Source organism: Dermacentor silvarum, chromosome 7, assembly GCF_013339745.2.
Source record: "Dermacentor silvarum isolate Dsil-2018 chromosome 7, BIME_Dsil_1.4, whole genome shotgun sequence".
NCBI classification, from domain to species: domain Eukaryota; kingdom Metazoa; phylum Arthropoda; class Arachnida; order Ixodida; family Ixodidae; genus Dermacentor; species Dermacentor silvarum.
Window position 1 is genome coordinate 15,098,511 of NC_051160.1, and position 21,727 is coordinate 15,120,237.

Consider the following 21,727-nt stretch of genomic DNA (forward strand, 5'->3'; position numbering starts at 1 on the left):
TGCCATTTTGTAGCGATGCCTTTCGCTCGATTCTATATATCTTCCTATAATAACACCCCTTGCACAATGCGTTGCACATTGCCTTCAACTTTTTTGACATTCACTCGGAAGTGATTACGCAAAATATTCATTCTGGGTATTAACTACTGTGCATGTGTAACTGTAAAGAAGTGGGTTTACTCATACTCTTGTCAACCGCTTTCGAGGAATTTGACACTCAATTGATCTAGACCTCTGTGTCGTCCCAGACGGCCGAGAGCAACCTTGAGGTGTGTTTCGAAATCGCTGAGATTGCGTGAAAATACCGGACGCGGCAGCAACATGGCGTAGTTCCATCTTCATCTCTGCGCGCTTAGGCAGTGAAATGCAGTTTTTGCCATAGCAACATGAGGAGGTGATGGAGATAGTTATTTTTTATTTTTTTCACGTACATGGAGACGCATCTTTTGGCATTTCACCGTGGTATTTAAATTGTAAAAATTGTTTTCCCCTCCATAACATAACAGTAGGCAATAAAAACCAATTTGAGTAGTGATTATGCCCCATATAGCTGTGTTCACGTCAGGAGGATATGCCACTCTTATTGTCCGCTGTTCACGGCCGGCTGATACGATTGATAACGCGGAGCGGAGCGTCGCTCTGACTACACACTGACGAAGCGAGAAAACGAATAGCATCGAAAAAGGCATCGCTACAAAAATCGCGGCTGAGTTGTCGGGTATATACAGGTTCACGGCGAGACATTGTCAGCTAGGAACCATGCGCAGAGCCTCTGGTGACGCCTGATGGCTTCGGCAAAAGTTCGACAACGAGTGTTCGACAAAGTTTATTGCAGCAGAGCGCATCCAGCGTGAATGCGTATATATGACACGTGATGCTTTATTGCAGCCTTGCAAGACGTAGCCACCGATACCGCACCTTGCGCGCTATATACACTTGATGGTTATAGCGACGGGATGCGGTAATGGCAAAAAAAAAAAATGTGTACTATAATATGTGCGACAAATGCGACGTAATGCCGTGGCGGTGAAACTTTGTACGTCACTCGGCAGAGATGTGCTTAAAGATAAATACTGCTCGGGAACTGCAGAAGAAGGGTCTCGAATACATGCGCTCCTGCAGCATTTATTGCATCAACTGGAGTGGAATCCCCAAAGTGCACAGATGAACGCTTATTGGAAAAAGCAGTCCCCGATTACAAGAGGATTCCACTCGAATGAACATGCATACCAACTAGTTCGTCAAGCTTCGCTCAAGAGACGCGTCCATAGCGCAGCTCGCAAGAAATTCTCGGACGTCGTCCAAGTGACGGCGCCTTGTTTGTCGTTCGGTGACATACTCGCCGGGATAAACCCGCACCTGCAGGTCTATACCACCGTCACGAACACCGCAGTGTAAAAAACGGTCACAACTTCAACCCACGTGTTGGCATCTACATTGGACGATAGTTTTCGTGAAGCGTTTAAAAATTAAATGCTATGGAAAGAGACACGTGATTCGTGCAGTTTTATTTTATTTCCAACTACGCGCAACGTATACTGTTCACATTCTTCTGCCATCTAGAAGCTTTGTGCAGTTGTGCTTCCCGGTAACACGCTAGTAACTGTTCCTGTTCTGCGCTGCGTTTTGCAGTATCAATAGCCTGTCCGGCAAAACGCCTCTTCATGGCTTTGAGAATGCGCTTCGGTCCCACGTGACACTGGTGCGAATGCCTCACGCTCGTAAATTGCGAGTTTTTATATGCTCCGCCACGCACGCGCCTTCTAAAAGCTTCGCTCTAAAATGCATCAACAGCGACGAAAGACTCCTAAGTTGCGCGCGCCCTTCCACCCGTATTTCTTGTGTGTCAAATGCGGCGCAGTATATACGCTTGTGTGTAAAACGAAGTTAATGATTTCGCAAGTTAGTTTATTAGGAATACTGAAATGCACACGCACGCGCAAACACACAAGAATATTAGACACACTCCGTAAGATTTTCGTTGCCAAATTTTGTTTTCGCGCGCAACTTCGCGAGCACCATATACGTTGACACTGAGGGGTGCGGGACATACATTGCTTGGTTCGCACGTATACAACTATTAAGTGCAGGATGCTCCTTTATTGCGTCGGCGTTGGTATACTTTTGAGCTTTTCTGACGCTTTTTTTTCCCATGTCCTGAAACCCCCGAGGGCGACCGTCTCTAACTGCCACATGGTTCCCTGATGCGTTTCCTGCTTACTACAAGCTGTAGTACGTCTGGCTAAAACCCATCTGCATGTCATGTTCTCTCCGGAGCGCGACAGGAAATAGCGGCAGTCGGCGTCCGCATAGCATACCGTATATTTTACACGCGCCCACGTACGCACCTTGCACGTCGTCGCAACTTTCGCGCGGCGCTTTTTGCTTCGGTAAAACGAGCGATGAAAAAAAAAAAAAAAAAAACACACACATCGAGGGGGGGGAGGGGTGGGGGGTAGCGAGAGTACCTCACCATCACGAGAAGGGCGGCGTTTCATTCGCCCAAATTGGCTCGCGACGTGCGCGGGGCATTAATTCCAGGCACGTTCGTCGTTCGTGAAGCTGCCTCCGCCGCCGCTGCTCGTCGAGTTTTGAACAAACCATAAAGCGGACGGACGGACGGACGGAGCAAGAAACGATGAACGGTGCGGTGATGCACCGTCGACACTGTAGGGAATTTCGTCGAGTTGCGTTGCTGCTATTACAACGCCTGTCCACTGGAGTGCATGGCCACCAACCGGTGGCGCACTTTATCGTTCAAAACGCATGTGCCGCAGTAGCATTAGTTTTTCCTCATGACTTCCCCCCCCCCCCCCCCCCCCGTCCCCACTCTCTCAGTCACTCTATTTTTGCGTTTCGTCGCGTGTTTGGACAGGGACCTGCGCGGACGATGTGACGTGACTTTTCTGTGAACGGCTGCCGGCTCTTTTTCTTCTCGATGGAATGGGTTTTCTGACGCCTTGTGAATTGCGGACGGCTGGCACCTATGTTGTCTGATCTTATGTGTCGCGGCTGTCGTGCTGATTGTAGTCCCGTACGGTGTTGCCGGCCGCCGTCGCGTTCTGTTTTACATAATTCGCTGTGGAAATTTTGCAATGGTATAAGCACATCTACTACTGCAGTGTGTGCGCGTGTGTGTGTGTTTGTTATCTTGAACACACTGTAAATAAATATTTGTGGCCTAAATGAAGAACATAGCTGCGCAGTATATAGGACCGGTAGATTTTACTCCTTCCATTTAAGTGCAAGAAACCCAATCAACGTCGGTGCAGTGGATTCGATAGCTCCTGAGGTTTAGTTTGGTTTGGTTTTCCTTTACAGCTTTCTCGCTCTCCTTTTCTGCCAAATTCGCCTACAGTGCACGCCGGACGCGCAAATTATATATGAACAATATTGGCCAAGGTTTTGTAATGGTTGACACTTTAGTGGCCGTGTTCCTATACATCGCCGCTAATGAAGAACCACAGTTACCCCGAACAAAACGCTGCCTAATCATAGCATTATCGCACTATACTCATTTGCGTCTCGCCGCCGCTAAGAACTGTTGACCAATATTTCAATTTACGTCGCCATTCCCTGGTAGCATTGATATGCGTCCCGAACGCTAAGCGGTATTGCAGGGTATATATATATATATATATATATATATATATATATATATATATATATATATATATATATATATATATTCCTTATGCTTGAGTTTGTACCTTAATAATGAGGATGCCCATGTTTGCATACGATTGGCTAATATGTCTCGTTGCGGTTGACCGGTGCCAACGGCTCCGTGCATGGACCGCGATTATGCGCTATATACAGGGTAAGCTGTGGCGTCCGTTTCGTTATCGCAGGGGACGACGCGACCCTTTCAACCGTGAATGTAAAACTTGGGACGCGTTCTACGCAAGGGAACAACTCCATTGATTGCTTCGATTTGCCGTTGGCAAGCATATATGCAAGATAGTGCCGAAAAGCTGTGTTGCTTTCGTTGCGACGCGAGTCGATCCGTTGTTCCGTATCTTGTACAACTGAGCTGGCAGCACAAGCAAGTCGTGTTCCGTCGAGATGCTCAGTCTGATGTGGCCTGACGGTCATTTTGATGTTCATTTTGCGCCGCCTATTGATAAAGACTTAATTCGCGGGCTATATCGACCTCGACATTTTGACGTCGAAGCGCGGATATCGTGTGCACGTATAGTATCAGCGTAATACAGATGTCCTATATTAAGGTGTCAGTTGACTTTAGCTTTCTTTGTCTTCCAGGTGCATTACGTTATAGCTTCTGCAATGCTGAAATATTAGGCGCGGCAGAGTTTACTTCTCCTACGTGTCTCTCGAGCACGTGCGCTCGCTTCAGTATAGTATATATGAGCAACGGAAATTTGATAATCGGAAGCATTTAATGGAGTAGCGAGCTCTCAGTTGTAGATTGCGCAGCAAAACAAATTCTAATTAATGAGCTTCTATACTAATTAGGTTATTACTCAAATAACATTATCTCGTTTTTGCACAAGTGGTCTCCCCGTGACCAGAAATGAAGGCGAACAAGTTCTGATTTGTCTTGATCCGGTGTAATTCTGGACATCGTGAAATTCCGCCACGTCGACGAATTCTACGATGGCGGCATTTTTAGCCAATCAGAGACGCCGTAGCGGCCCTCCGGGCCAATCAGAGCAGACAAGATGGCGAACTCGGCATTATGGCGGAATTTGGCAATGTCCGAAATAGCAACCCGGAACTGTGTTTGGCCATTGAGGGGTTTAAAAACCACGTTCGTAAAAACGATTGTATAGAGTTGATTTGCTTGTTTGCTAGCTGTATAGCCTGTAGTAGTTTGAAAAGCTTACTCTGTTCGTTCCTTCTATTCCGCTCGGAGGAATTTTCTGTCCTTAATACAAAATAGCCATTTATGAAACTGTTGGCTGAAGAAAGGCAGTGCCGACCGAGGCCTATAGTTCAGGCCGGTACACAGGTGTATATAGACGCTAACAAGTATACGCATGGCAAGGGAGCACGCGGAAGTTGTTACAGCGCTTTTTGTCACGAGTGAGTGTGCCTTACCGCATCCAGTGCAAGCAGACGGTCTGCTCTCCCCATGGGTCGTCGATGCGGGGAAAGAAATTAGAATATGCGGCCCTATAGTGGACTGCATTCCGCTCGCGATGGGGAAGTGCTCTCAAGTCCTAGAAGTACCCGGTGGCACTTGTCACTCCTACTGCGCAGTCTTTCGATCCGGGTGGGTCTACGGTCGCTGGCATCTCCATCATGATCCTCTCTTAAACAACCGAAATGGGCTTGCTTACCAAACAACTCTCGAAATGATTGTATAGCCCAAATGGAAGCACCACTGAGGCGCCGCTTTTGCGCCCTCGCGATGGCCTCTCTTCGAGGACTGAAGAAGCAGGCACAATTATTTACGCAAACGACCTAGGCAAGGACTGCTGTACGCAGTGCCAGTATAGCTCCACTCGGGTGCTGAGTTTTTGCTGAACTTGATTGTACTTTTTCGAAAAGTCCATGGCAGTGAGGTTCTTCAGCGGACTGTTGTGGTGTTCTTGTACACGTTTAAATGCCTCCTGTATTGCACGGTGGAGAACTGAAGTTGCTAGATGGTGGTGGTGGTGCTACAGGCTGGGTTAGCCTTGCTAAAGTTACAACACTGTACTCTCGATGAGTAACACGAGAACAAGGTGAGAGCAGGAGCCACCGTTTCGACAAGTGGACTTGTCTTCTTCAAGGCGTATATATATGTGTGCAGCTTCCTCCGACAAGTCCACTTGTCGAAACGTTGGCTCCTGCTCTCACCTTGTTCTAGTTTTACTCATCGTCTTGAATCGCCATCTCCCGCATTCTCCTTGTTAACATTGTACTCTCGTAGTTTGTAGGCTTAGCGGATGAATTCAGCGATCGCATTTGCGCGTCTTCTGCTGCAGTTATGGCTATACAGATATGCCAGCATGCGCGACCGCACGTTCCGTCTTTTCCAGACGTCGTGCGGTGGGTGACGTAAGAGACGACGCGCGAACGCGGTTAGATATAGAATGCGTCCGCTGAACTTACGCACGGCATCCGAGATTAAAGCCCCCGAATTGAGGGGCTTTATCCGAGATCGCGGAGGCTAGCGACATGAGTGGGGCCAGCCGCTCGCCAGAGCCGAGTGGCACGGGCTCCTGCGACCACGGTCGCAAAGATGGCGACTGTATACGTCGAGGGACGGTATCATCCTGCAGTCGGAGGACACGCGTTTTCGCAGAGACCTCTCGAACCTCTCGGCTGCTGTGGTGGGGTTGCGGCTCCGGCATTGTCAACTTATAACACCTCCCCCCTCTGCGGCCGTTTGTGCAGCTTCCTCCGACGCGAAGGCCTCGGAAGGAAACGCCCGGGAACAAACGAGCGGCGGATTCGGGAACTGCAGCTCCGTAAACTGGCGTTGACAGATACCGTATGTCGGCACCCGGGCTCGGTTAGAACCGCGCAGCATTGCGAGCGCTACGAAGTGTATACGGAGGCTGTCATTGGGGAGCTTGTATATTCGTGTTTGGCGGTTGAGATATATGTATACATTCATTTGCCTGCACTGTGAGCCTGTGCGTATATATCGCCATTTGGGGTTTTCTGGGTCGGAGTGTCGGTCTGCTTCTGCTTCTGCGCAGCAGACGGCGACCAGATGATAATTTATACGTTTTCGGTGTAGTTTGTTTATGGGAGCCTGCTAAATATCACACTGTGCAGTCTGTGAGCGAGAAGGGAAACCGAGGGAGTCGATTTTTTTGTTACACCCGAGTGAAGAAAACTGACAGGATGTTCCACATCCCGTAGCCATGGCCGCAAGTGGCGCTGCCCTACACTCCCACGACTAGATCTGCTATACACAAATACCTTAAAGAATGTGGAAGGCCGTCGGCGGTAGGTCAATGATAAAAACACCGCGCGCGTAATGCGGGAGATGCGAGTTCGTCATCCACTGACGGCAGGTTGTATTTTTCGTTCACTTTAACGTCTTCCCAATAATTTCTACATTGCGATAAAAAAAAGACTGAATTTCTCCTTCCTCTGGCGTCATTATGTGTGCTTCATACGCTATGAGAGGCGTGGTTTCGTGGCAAATCCGCGAACGGTATAACGCAGAGACGTCGTGTGCAGACTTGTCTGGTGTTGGGCGAGCGAGATATATAATTTACCCTCTCGCCGCGATGGCAGACTAGTTCGTAACATGTGCGACATGTATATATATATATATATATATATATATATATATATATATATATATATATATATATATATATATATATATATATATATACACGTTACGCATGGGCCTCTGTTGTAGAGCCTCTATTTTAAATCACTGTTTTAACCTATAATTATGCAAAATCATAAAACATGTCCTGGCGCTCTTTGGCCTTAGGTGTCATTGTGCCGATGAAACTTAATAATCAATCACCAACACACAAGTTCGTTTTTTTTTCTTTTCTTTTCTTTTTTTTTTTTTTTTTTTTTGAGCCCAGCCTCTTTAGGTTAGGCTAGGATAGGTTGCATGCACGCAGGCAGATCGTGCGTATAGTTCGCCGGTATACATTTCCTATTCGTGATCTGCTCATACGTCGTCTCTGCGGCTTCCTCAGACGCTGCACCGTTTTCGACAGACACGGCGGGGGCCGTCTCGTCGCCGACTCACCCCAGCGCGCGAGGCGGCGGCGTCTCGGAATAGATCTCTTCCTCTTCGGCGATGGGCGGCCGCCGTGGGCGAGGACTTCGTGCGGCTTACCTACTGCCCCCCCCCCCCCCCCCCCCGCCCCCTGCTCTGTCCCCCGAGAGAGATTGAAAGGACACTAAAACCCACAGCTTATGTCTGCACCACTTTGTTTCCCTTGCCTCGCTGTCACCTTCGCGCGGGCCTTATCGACCTGGCTCTGCGGCTCGGCTGGCCAACCGCACCTCGAAGGTCCGTCCGTGCGTGCGTGCGTGCGTGCGTGCGTGCGTGCGTGCGTGCGTGCGTCGCTGCTGTTTCTTTTTTCAATGCTGTCGCATTCTGGGACTACTGGTTGGTTGATCGTGCCCTTGCAGAAAGTGTTTAGACAGTCTATGGACATTTGTCTATCGAGTCTATAGATTTTCTGTGGACAGATCTTATAGATTAGTCCGTGACACTTTATTGACAAAAGCCGCTTGCTGCGCGCGTCGCTGCTGTTTCCTTTTTAAATGCTGTAGCATTCTGGGACTACTGGTTGGTTGATCGTGCCCTTGCAGAAAGTATTTGGACAGTCTATAGACATTTGTCTATTGAGTCTATAGATTTTCTGTAGACATTTTGTGGACTTATGGTATTGCAATTCCTATCGACTGTCGATTGGCTGTGAAATAGGCTACTTCTATAGAGCTATACACTATCTTCAGATTTACGACCGTGCACTTCTTTGTAGGCTATGTAGTCTGCAGACAAGTCATGTAGACCAGTCTACAGGCAGCTTTAGATATATATGACCATACACTTTTTGTTAGTATCCTCAACATAAAAGCACAAAATGGACGCGAAACCCGCGGCTTATATATATCTGATTCGTTTGGCTTCCCTTGCTTCGACGTCGCTTTCGCGCGGCGTTGTCGAACTCTGCAACTGGTCAGCCGTACATTGGAGGTCCGTGCGTGCGTATATAGTGATATGTTAGCGGTTGCGACGATGGGGCCTGCAGTGGCCGCTTTCTGCGCGTCGCTGCTGTTACCTTTTAATGCGTTAGCGTTATGAATGTCGAAATAGAAAAGAAGTGTACGTCTGTGAAATGTGGTAATTCGCCGGTCACGTGGTAGAGGTACCGTTGGATGGGAGAGGCGTAGAGGAACGTGTGTGTATATATATATATATATATATATATATATATATATACACATATATATATATATTTATATTTATATATATTCGGAAAGGTATACGGCAACAATTAAAGGGGGGTTAACGAACAAGTGACTTGTTTTTAATAAACTGTTTGGTTAACAGTTTATTAAAATCTTTCCATTTGTGCATCAACCCTCATGTTTTGCTATACATATGCCACTTTATATATATATATATATATATATATATATATATATATATATATATATATATATATATATAATGCGAAGACGTGGGATCGTTCCCCACCTGCGGCAAGTAATTTCTCATCCACTTTAATTTCCATTAATTTCTCATTTTATCTGATGCAATTAGTAAGTACAAGTGATCTCCCCTGTGTTGTCCTTGGTGTCTGTGTTTGTTGGCTTCTTATGCTATGATTATATATATATACACTTATCATAGGAAGCCAACAAAGACACCGAGGACAACATAGGGTAAATTACTCGTAATTATTAATTGAATTACAGAAACGATAAATTAATGGAAATGAAAATGGAAATGAAAATGGATGAAAAGACAACTGGCCGCAGCTGGGGAACGAACAAGGCGTGGGTTCGTGCCCCAACCTTTGGCCAGTTGTCAAACTTTGCCGGACTACTTGGCGTAGTAACACACGTGTGGCAGAAGCTTCTCCCGTGGAAATGAACGCAGCAGCGTATACGCTTTCTTCGCGAGGGCTTATTAAAACGGCCGCCCGTACTTTCGGCTCTGAGTACATTAGATCCGCCACGCTGAAGTGATTGCCTCGGCACATCTCGAAAGCATGCATGTGCCGCGCAGTGTGTATACACTGCACGGTTTTCCGGGACGGCGCACAACTCCGCGAGAGCGCGCTCGCTCCGTTCGCGCGCTGGTTCTCGAAGCGTTAGCGCTGTCGCGGAGTTGGCCGGGCTCGTGTACGTTATGTGTGCTCAAGGCTCTCACGCAGTTGCCGTAACCTGTCGCCGGGACCGCCCCCTCTTCCTCTGCTGAGAAAAAAAAAAAAAAAGTAAAGGGCGCCGGGGCGCCGCATTCCGGGCGCCGCATCCATCCTGGTCGAACTCGGGCGCCGCATCCCGGTCGTTTGCGTGGCCGCATCTGTTTGCTGCCGCTCGCTCCTGCGCGATCGCTTTCCCTTTGCTCCCGCGCGGGCTGCGGGAAAAAACGACGATCTTGTCATTTCTTCGTCGCTCGCTGGATGGGCGCGGCTGGGAACAAAGTGCACCGGGATTTTCTCTTTCCTTCTTCTTATTCTTTCCCGCGCTGTCGCCACGTCGCGCGAAACTTTTTCGCGAAAACCTCGCAGCGATGCGAAAGTTGAAGCAGTGCGCGCGTTAAGTTAAACAAAAGCCGCGTTTACATGAATGCGACAATGTGCGTAATGTGTACGCGAACAGGATGGGCTGGAAATGCGACGAGACGATGTGTGTATAATCGCGTCGCGTTTCCAGAGCATCGTATTAAGCGGCGACGTGTAATGCGCGCTTGGAAGGCGTATCGCATTAATTCGCCAGGAGAGCGTAGATCGAGACGGGTCGGCTCACGCGGTGCGTGTAAACGCTGACGTGTAGTGTCGCATCGATCGAGAAAGTGAGACGGCTATATATCGGCGTGTGCTGTCTGTCCTCCGCTGAATGGCGGGAAACGCAGTCTCCGGAAGCAGCTTCCGGTTTTGTTTCGGACGAAGGCCGGAGGGGGAGGAGAGCGACGTGTAAACGCTGTCGCATAAGTATTACCGTAATGCGCTAAGTAGTACTACGCGCTACTGTTGCAATCATGTGGACACGGCACCGCACCAAGAAAGTACAAAAAATAATAATAAATACAAAAAAAGAAAAAGCTGGGAGTGGTGATGATGTCCTCAAGTGAAGCAGGCCGCCGCCATCTTATTAGAAGAATCGGTTAACGTTGGCATCTGGCGGAGGACAGAAAGCCTTTTTCTTTTTCTTCCTTTTTTGTTGTTTCTTTTTTTTTTTTTTGTCGGAAGGTTGCGCTGATTACGTGGCCAGGACTGGGCAAAGGTATTTTGCAATAATTGTATCATGATACGATACAAGATACTCGGGCAACAAGTACTTGTGATACATGTACAAGATACTACCGCAATTATTGTATCCGATACGGTACTTTCCATTTGCATTGTGAAGATACTTCGATACATTCGCCGATTTCTTATTATATATCTATATAATGTGGCAGCAAACGCGTATGCACATGAATGTTTTTGCTTGGAAATTGCTTAACTCCGACCAACCTTGTCTCATTTGAATGAAATGTCTGGTATTATCTCAAAATTTTTGTCTTTCTTTCTCAAAGTACATTTTCATTCCGAAACAATTACGGGAAACGCTATGCGCGCAAAACTGCCCCTGGAAATTCGCCGCATGCATGGCGGGGATGCGAAAAAAAAAAAAAAAACGAAAATGTGCAGGAACCATCGACGCTTATTTTCAGTGTATAAACGAATAGGCCGAGCGCTTCCGGTAAGCACATTCGCATTATGAAAGTGACTTTCTTACGGACTTGCGATTTCGGGCGCATGCATCCGTGACGCGCTCCCGTACGCAACCTCGAGTGTTCTGTTAGATACCTCCAGTGAGTGAAGTCAGCCTATATTGCTATAAGAAATGCGTGAACGATGGCGGAATCGAATTAACCTCAGCACAAGCAGCCCGATGCTTTAACTATTAGACCACGATCACGATCGCATGGATGCTTCTATTTCGCCAAAGTAGCGCTTCGAAAAGTCTCGTCGTGAGCCTCACGTGCCAGCTGTTTCTAGCACTCTTCCCTCGTGACAAGCTAGCGCTTTGAGACGCCGTGTCACAGTGCACTGCCTTCGGGATCGGCCCACGTCAACGGTTAGATACAAGGAAATAAAGCTCGCCTGATGAGCCGAAGGAAAGCTATTCGCTTTTAAAGAGATGGGCACGATCAGCCCTGACATGGTAGAAAGCAGAAGAGGAATGTCGCATGGTGTGCTGGTCCAACGGCACGTAGTGCTGGTCCAACGTAGTGCTGGTCCAACGGCTCGTTGTAACTCTCTGTCTATACTAAATCTATACTACAAGTATATATTATACAAGTATACTACCTATGCTACAAGTCGTTTGCAGCACTGTGGAAGCTGCAGGACTCCTTAGCCAATAGGAAGGACGGAATGCCCCTCGAGACGTGTTGCCCCTCGAGCGTCGTCTGCTCACCGCCACAGTTATTCGCGGTATACGATGTGCATGTGCAAAAGCACCTAACGTGTCACGTATCGCTGTGACGCATCATGCACCAAGCAAAAACGAAACTATCTAATCCCGCCATTAAACAGGCAGTTACGCCCGGAACTATATTCCGCTGCGCAAGGATATTACCTGTGTACGCCTCGTATACCTTCGGCAGTGCCGCAAACGACTTGTGAGATGGAGTACAGAAAGAGACTCTTGGTTGGTGGAGTACAGGTGGTGTTGGCTGGTCGAGGTAATGGGAGAGAGATCCTCGGCGGCGGGCAGGGTAGCTCGCCTCCTTGCTCCATGGCCTCCCAACATTTCATTTGTTTCTATGTCAGACACTTTCTTGGAAGTTCTTGCGGTATATATATAACGGTGTCTGCACGGTGCTTTACGACTTCCGTAGTTGTATAACCAAATTTTCCGATGGTGCCCGCTGAGGAGCCCTTTAGTGGCGAGGATCAATCAAACCAAATCAATTAATCAATCAATCAGTCAGTCAATGAGAAATGAGGTTTATTCAAACAATTGAAGAAATTCTTACAAAATAGTTGGACCAATAGCCTATTCGGCTCTGCATTGCCTTCTTAGAGTCGAGGCGGCCTCGAGTGTATAGGACCATTCTACAATATATAGATGCGAGGAGCCGTAGTTAATTGTGCTTTGTCTTCTTTCAGCTGCTTTTGATTTATTTCTTCGACGCGTTCGTTCTCAAAACGCGCGTACATCGTCAACCTCTCTGTAAACGTCCGTTGTAGTTCACCTCCGGCTGCCTGCCTCAACTTTTATTGTCGCTCGCGCACTGTATAAATGTAACATTTCTTAATCGATTCGCCTATAAGTATACGCACCTTTTGTTATATATATAGGCACAAAGAGCGGCGGTCCGTAGTTAGCCAAGAAGTTTTGAATGTCGATCGTAAGCGCCATTGGTCGCGAACTGATGACTGCGCACTCTGCGTATAGTAGCTCCTGTTTTCCAGCAAGCAGTGCCCGTCGCTATAGTTTCCCGTCTTTGTTTTCTTCCGCGTATAACCGCAGCATCCGAGCGAGGGGAGACATATGACGGCACCGCGCGTGTGTGTGTCCGATGCTGCAGGCTGCAACTATAGGGCCTTATTCCTTCCTCGTTGTTTTGTTTTCCTCCGGCTTGTCCTCCGCAAAGACGTTCGCAACTTGCTCCCGTGCCTTCGTGGCTTCCGCTCACCGAGCTTCGACGACGGCAACGCGCTGCACCAGCTGCCGCCAGCGCGACCGAGCGGCGAGAAAGAAAGCGAACGGCCCGCGCGCACGGCAGCTGGTAAGGAGACACACTTTTTCTTCGCCGTCCTACAGCCGCCGGCCTCGCGCGCCAACGTCGATTGTCTCCGCTGCGCCCCTCGGCGTCTCGCGTTTTGGTTTCGTCCCTGTGTTTTTTTTTTTTTTTTTCCTTCGTCTTCTTCTTGCAGTATACTGTTTCCGCGCGAAGTCGGCGAGGCTGGCGCCCTGTGCCTGACTCGGCAGAGACAGCCATCTGCGTCACGTTCTCCTCTGATATCGACGGCTTGTGTTGTTGTTGTTTCACGCGGCATATACACACACATATACGTTTCGTGTGTGCATGCAAGCTGGGCGTTCTTCGTATATCGCTCCCGAATTCCCTTCTTTATTCCTCTTGCTGCACATTCGTATTGCGGCGGTCCTCGCCAAAAACCTTGCAGCGCGGAGCGGAAAAGGCCGAGTTCGCGACGTCAGCGAATCGCGGAGCCCCGCGGTGTTCACTGCAGAAAGATCTTAAATAGGCTATATGTTGAATTCTCGTGAGCCAATTCTAGCCAACACTGATGCTGGGCGTATTAAAACGAAGCTTTCTATGTCTCACTGATTCGTCCGTGGAAGCCGAAAACGCACTGCGGGAAAGCCAACTTACACAATGAAACTATCTGCGCATCTGCACACGTAATAGTACAACGGCGCATGACATACGTATCGTAGAACACTACAGTTTACATTCGCAGTTGTACCGATAAGAACAATTCGAACTGCAACGCCACGCTACCCAGACGAACTGTATATATCTGCATTGCATTACGCGCGTCACGCAATGCATTGCCGGCCATATCACCATGGGTATAGGCCTCGGGTGCAGCGCTCGGCAGAAGAGGCTGCCGTATGCGAACGTAAGCGCGAGCGCGATCCTGCTCGTAAGGCCGATCCCGTGTATATCGGCAACGACAGAGCCTCTGACCGTCTACCACAGCGATCACAAGGCAGTACTGGGCAAGTGTAGAGTCGGTCCGTGAAAGTGTGAATGTGTGCGTGTAATCAACGGCTACATGATCTAAAATAAAGGCTATGCAACTTAACGAACTGTGTCTTCGTTCAACTTCAACGTTCAAAAAATACAATCCTAAACAAACAAACAAATCACATGTGCATCGCATCGGGTCGCTTAGCATTTCTTGGGTTTGTTGCGTGGTCGTTGGCTTTGAACTTTGACTTTGATTCAGTTACCCTGGGAGAAAGCTTCGCCTTCAACCATCTTTCTTTAAGGGGCCTTGATTTTTATTGCGATAGCAATTATATGGACACTTCAACCGGATTTCTGCCGTCGCCGTCACCGTCGCCGTGAGGTTCCCTATAGATAAAATCTTCGCCGCGCGCCGTATGCCCGAGCGGAAGCGTGCGGGGACGCGCGCTATCACGGAGAGCGAACGCACTCAATCACCCACGCGCAAGCAAGGAAGCGGGAAGCCAGCGCCGGAGGGAGCGCGCGGGGGGGGGGGGGGGGGGCACTTCTACTCTGCCAACAACCGCGCTCGTCGCTCGCTCGCCCGCACAGTCTCTTATCTCCTCACGGGTCTGACCTTTATGCGCCGTGCATTCGCCGCTCAGTTTCCGTTGAAGCGATAGACCGCACGTACCTTCGCCCGCTGCGCGGCGTATGCGCTCGCTGCCAGCGTTTTGACAGTCGTTGGCTGCAGTCATTCAGTGTGATCTGTTCATGTTTGTTTGTGCGCGCTCACACCACGCTTGTTCATTCAGTTAGTAATAGTCGGGCCACATTTTCCAACGCACGCTACACATGCCATGCTGCCCAGATCGGCAGTGCAGCACTACAGGTGTGTCCCTTCGCACGCGCTGCCCACGGTAAGCGCTTCTCATCAACACCACCGTTTCACACGCGCCTTCTCGTGGTCATCGAGTCTCTCTTCATGTCGGTCTACTTACGCCGCAGCACACCTGCTTACTTAATCAGCTCATGTTTACTACAATTCATATTGCTACCAAAGCCGCTCACCTTACTTCGTTTGACATTGCTGTGTTGCTATCGCATTCATTGCTTCGCCCTTAGGGCGAAACTGACATTTTTATTATCATATTATTAGCGAACGAAGCCACCATGCCAGTGGTATAAAGGGCACTCGCGAACGAGAAGCTCTTGTGAATTTGGACCCCGAGGGTTCAGTGCACGAGACTAACGCTATAGCACGTGACGGACGCTACATCCGATGGCAACATTCCAACAAATTCGGGAACAGCTTTGTACGAACAACACTGCGACACAGTCAAATTTCGCCATGTTGGCGTATTGTGTCAATCAGAGAGGCTCTGTGAGCCAATCAGAAGTGACAGTATGGCGGAATTGGGCAGTTTCTAGAATAGCTGTAGCAATCTTGAACTATAGTCCACTGGCACGAGTGATTCGGAGTTCTAGACTGGAGCATTTCGAGCTCGATACCCGGAGACCAGCGCATGCACCGCTCTGCGCCTTTCTTTTGACATCCATCAAACACACGCGCACGCACGCACGCACGCACGCACGCACGCACGCACGCGCACACACACACACACACACACACACACACACACACACACACACACACACACACACATATATATATATATATATATATATATATATATATATATATATATATATATATATATATATATATATATATGTGGCTACTGCCGCACCCCTTGGAACGCGCGGCCAAATTGTTATCGTGTTTGGTCGCTTGCGCCGCGTTTGCTGCAATTCCATCGACGTTGCATGTCGTTTACGAAACGCTGACGCGGGAGGCCTGCCACCTGGAGCGCTGCAGCAATGTTGTCGCAAACGGCGCAGAAGCGGGCTCGAAATCGTGAAACTGCGAGCGCGATCATCCATTGTGGCGCCTCAATCGGCTGCAGCGTGTGCCGATACGTCAGAAATACTGCAAACGTGTTCGTTTTGTTTGGCCCCCCATCTTCTCTCCGGTATTAAAGTCGAGGTGGCGCCCCCTTGAAAGGGGACCTTGACGCACATTTGCCAGCCGCGCCGACCACGGTACCTTTTCGTATTGTACAGACGCGGTCTGTGTATAACTATATCGATGCAGCCAGTCGATTGAACGGCGGACGGAATTGATTTCGGCTGGTCGTCTATACTTGCCGGCGCGCCGCCGGGTCGGCGGAGAACGCCAGCCGTCTATTAATAACACGACGGGCGCCGTTCTGCGTGCGCGAAACGAGCCCCCTTCCAGTAATCGCGGTACGACCCGAGCCCAACGCGGAGCAACTGCGGTTGGAAGAAACGTTTAATTAAGGAAAGGACGATGGTGCGGAGGGGACGAGGGATGGCAGGTTATGGTTTGCACAGTCCGTCTTGTATGTATAATAAAACCGTTCAGCGCCTCGGAAGCTATCGATTGTTCCCGCCAATCACAAGCCGGATTCAGGTTTGCGCAGTCAGTCTTAGGTAAAAAAATTCACCGACGATTACGATATACTTCCTAACGCGAAATTTGAGCGCAGCTCTATACGTATTTTGATTTCGCGATGTATTTGCTGGCGCGGACAATATGTCTCGTGCGGCACGTTCTAAACGGAACGAAGTGTGCATCGCTAATCGGGGGAGATCGCGAGAGGCAGCGCGTAGGGGACGCGCGGGCGCGATTCACAGCAGCAGCCGCCGCAGACAGACCTCCGCTCATGCAGCGCTTTGGTGCACAGACGACGCGCGCTACTCTGGCGCCATCGTCGCCGCAGGGTTCGTCCTGAGCGGCACTATACGCTTTTCTTGTCACGCTTTCGCCATACCCTCTTCCTCCTCTTTCCTCCTCGCGCTGTCTTCGCTATCGCCGTATTTCATTCATCTCCCGCTGCGCTCCGCGTTCGCTGTGCTCGGTTACGAGGTACGACGCCGACGCTCGCCGCAGGAACGGGCGCCTAAGAGCTGCGCTGTAAAAAGCGTTAAGGGCCTTGGAAGTTGTCGAATGTTTTGGCCAGTCACGAGCCGGATCCACAAAGCTTATCGGCACGCGAGAGAGGTTCGCGATACGTCGGTGACTCGACTATTATTATGTCGTCAGTTGTGGCGATCATTGAAAACGCGACAACAATGCTACGATATAGCGAGGCTATCTTACGATCTGCCGGAAACGATCTTATGTGCAAATAGCTGCGTGCGACCTCCACAGTGCTGCACCCTTTGAGCGAGTGAAACAGTCTGCACACGGGGCCGTTTTTTTTTTTTTTTTTGGATTCCTTCGTCTACAATCCCACCCCCTCTCACATATAGGTACATTCTTTTATTTTTCAAAGTGGGGGAGAACAAAAAATAAAGGAGAGAGGGACGAATAGAGCTGCGGCTCGCGCGGATCAGAGCAGATATACGTTCTTCCTCGCGGAAAACAAACGATTTGCCCGCCGGAGGATCTTGCGTAAGTGGCATGTACAAATCGAGGCTCTCCGCCGGGGACCGTCTCCCATCTGCAGCGCGCACGAATCTAGAACACCGGGGGACCTTTAAGCTCACCCCACCATCAGGACCCATATTTGGGAAGACAAGGCGGGCTACGTCATGCTTTTTTGTCCTTCCTTCGGTGACAGTGCGTACCGTCGAAAAACCGTGCAGCGCCGTGTAGACTGGCGGCCGCCTTGCAAGAGAGGGAGAGAGAGTCGAATTATGTGTATGTGGTGGAATTATGGCGGGCTCGCCAATCACTACAGCCATGCATGAGAAGGCCGCAGCCTTGATTGGCCACCGTAATATAGTCGCCGGTGGAACAATATTTTAGTCCCCTCCTCCCACGTGGGTAATCCATCCCGACGAAAGCTGTGTGTGTGTGCCTCTCTCTCTCTCTCTCTCTCTATATATATATATATATATATATATATATATGGAGGTGCCCTTGGCAAGGGGCATCGGCACAACTATGTGCGTATATACTATAGCAAGGCTACGAACGGGGCAAGTTGCATTGTAATACTCCATGGTAACGCGCGTGGTTTGTGCACTACTGAGATACGCGGACACAGGTAAGGAGTGAACGTATAAGACGACACGGACGAACTCACAAGTCTTCATTCATGCAAATCTGCTTTGTGAACGTCTCACATCTTTACCCGTACAGGTACGCGATCTCCCACATAGGCATGCGCGGTGGCCATACACTCTAAAAAGAAAAGGAGGAAATGGAGTATTGGAGGTTACTCCTTTAGGGAAGGAACTGGTTTGCCAGAGCAATTCCTCCCTCTGGGGGGTAAGTGAGAGGGGATGAACTGTTACTTCCTGTGCGGTTACTCCTTCGAGGACTAAAGGTTGCTATTTTCCGATGCTCCTCTAGGGAGTGACGGTAATTTTTTTTCTGATGCTCCTCAAAGATGCAATTAACGAAATTACTCATTTATACGATGATATAAAAACGTGACTGAGCCGGAAAAAATAAAAATAAAAGTGCGCGCGAGTAGGATTCCAACTCACGTCCTCACGCTCACAAGTCAGGTAATCCAACCACTTCAACATGGCGGTTCGGTTGACAAGACAGGATACTGAGAACAGATTAAGCACCTGAACGCATGTGCGGCAATACATAAGAGACTCGGCATTTTGTGCATGATATGCGGGGAGAGTCTAACGTTGCGTGTACATGCAACCATAAGCGACTGCATAAAGAAAGCTGCCCGGTTATTCTTTGGATGATTTAAACTTAGACATTACGTGATGTACGTACGTGTAGCGAGCGCAAACGGGGCACGCAAGACGACAGAGAAGGCCAACTTCTCTGTCGCTTAGCGTGCCCCGCTTGAACTACGCATACCTTCAGTTAAGTTTGTTATTTCCTTGGAACGGAAGGAACTTGGGTACTATTAGCTAAGAAAATCTGGCAGTACATCAATGACTTGCGCGTTTAATGTGTATCGTTCGCTTATGGCGCGTACACGAAGTGCATGGCTCTTCACATTCCACCTTTGAAATTTCACGGAATTTTCTCACGAAGAGGCAACGTGGGGCTTTGCATGTTCAATAGACAGTGCACGAACTTCGAACTATTCGCGATTTATAGACAATACCACTGTGGCCGCATCACACCACGACACGGACGAAAACAGCAGAGTGCATGGGGAGTGACTGTTGCCGTTAGTCCTCCCGTTGCTCTCTTTCGGACCAGGGACTAAACACTTACTCTCCGAAATTTGCACACGGCACGCACACTCCTACAGTTAGTCCCCTGAGGGCCGAAAGCGCCCTTTTTTGGGCTAACTGTCCAGTTACTCCCGTTTCTTGCTATGTCATCGTTCTAACAGCGCAGAGTAGGAAGGCGGAGTGGTACACATGATTTAATAAATAAAAATTAAATTCTGGTGTTTTACGTGCCCAAATCACAATCTGATTATGTGGCACGCCGTAATGAGGGACCCTGGAATAATTTTTACCACCTATAGGGGGATATTTAACGTGCCACCAATAATGCACGGGGCACAGGCGTTCTTGCATTTCGCCCCCACCGAAATGCGGCCGCCGCGGCCGGGATTCGACCCGAGATCTCGTGCTTATAGCAGTGCAACACCTGTAGCCGCTAAGCCACCACGGCGGGTAGCACGATTCAATCATTTCACCTGTATGTACAGATAGCATCGTGGCCAATAACAACAGCGCACTGAAAACTGTGAGGCAAGTACGTGAAGGCGTAGTCAGAATACAAACGTCTATACGTTTGCGTTTTCAGCGCGTTGTTGTTATTAGTCACGAAACAACGCCATCTTGTCCAGTTATCTGTCCTCGTACGGATACCTGGAAATGACGCCTATATTTTTCAATGCAGCGCCAAAGATGGTCAGTTGACGGCGTGCTTTATGCGTAATACGCCTCAACTATGACGAGTGAGCCGGCGATGTGCGCATGCGTACTGCATGCATCCGCAGTGCAAGTTGCAAGCGCCGCACTTTCACTGCCTTGTTCCAGGCCTGCCCGACCCTTTCTAACCCGATAGCGTTAAGGGCCCATTGTCGCAAAAAAAAAAAAAAAAAATCCGGTGTCGGAGTCCAGCGTCCGGCGCCGACCGTCTTGTGAGCGAACAAAAATTCCGAACCACGCATACCGAACCACGCAGACCCTCCTCGTGGAACAGAGGCGTTAGTGAACTAATTGAATTTCTCAAAGTCAAATGCGTAGAAAAATCGTAAAATACGACTTATCCACAACCTACAGACATGATAGCGTCGAATTGTAATTTGAATGTACGAGAAAACATAATTCTGTTATGCGGAAACTCAAACCCTTTTCCAGCGTTTCTACCATTCGTAGAGCGGCGTGCCTCTTACGGTTCCTTGCAACATCACCATCCAGATGGCGCTCGCCTCCGCGCATCTGCGGCAGCGGCGCGCGGTGGCGAAGGTGTAGAAAGAAAAAAAAAAGCTGCTGTTACCGGGAAGCGTGACAAGCAGTCAGGGATCTTTGAATGCTATCGCGTTTCACTCTTAAAGGCGAAGCTTAAACGTCCTCCAAATGTTTTTAGTTTTCAATTTGCAACCTCTGACGAGCAGCAAGGAGCTCTAGCAGCCTGTGAAGTATTGCGGGCCGCTTCCTTGGGGTGAACAGGTGTGAGCCACCGCGAGGTTCTGATGAAGCACACGTAATCATGGCGCTCGAGGGAACGTCGGCTCGCTTGCGCCAAGACTTTCGAGTGCGGCTTCCTGTGCCGATTCTCTGTATACGTGCCGGAGAAGTTTCGGCCGTCTCTCGAGGAGACCGGCGAGGTAAATCCGCGGCCCGTCCATTGGGAAGGTGGTTAGTACGAGGCTGATTCTGCTATATAGCACCCAGCAGCATCGCGTAGAAAAGAAGGCGCGGCAAGAGAACGCGGTAACGGAATGCCATTTACGCGCGAGGCGTAACTGCGTTAGCTCAGGGAGATGTCTTCCGGCGAAATTGCAGCGAATTAGCAACCACCGCAGTTTGTAGGTGGAGTAGAAAGAGAAGGAACAAGAAGAGAGGGAGGGAAAAAAGAAGCATAATCTTTCGCATTCCGCGAGGAAATAAAGACAATGGAAAAGAACCACAGTCTGAAACTGGCTTCTTTTCTATTTGAACGCGCACCCAGATATAAAGAGAGAAAAAAAAAAGAGGGGGGGGGGGATCAGGATGATGCGACGGGAACGCCTCGTATACGTCCCGGATGGTGAATGTGCGTTGTTGAGTCTTCTCCTCCGTGTAATAAGAGGACGATGCTCATCCCGTTGGAGGTAAGCCGGACCCGTCGGTCTTGCGGCCGGAGCCGCTCTCGCGTCTTTCGGCCCCCCCAAATGACCGCCGCCGGGCCCGGATTGAGGCCCCCGCAACGAGCGCGATAAATAACGGAGCGCGAAGTAGAGAATCCGTGGC

General features: G+C 49.3%; 1 protein-coding gene across 1 annotated transcript in view; it reads left to right on the forward strand.

Moving 5' to 3' along the window:
• Nucleotides 1-21,727, forward strand: part of LOC119457583 (exostosin-1b) — a 182,224-nt gene that overhangs the window by 129,322 nt on the left and 31,175 nt on the right. The gene's annotated exons all lie outside the window — the stretch shown is intronic.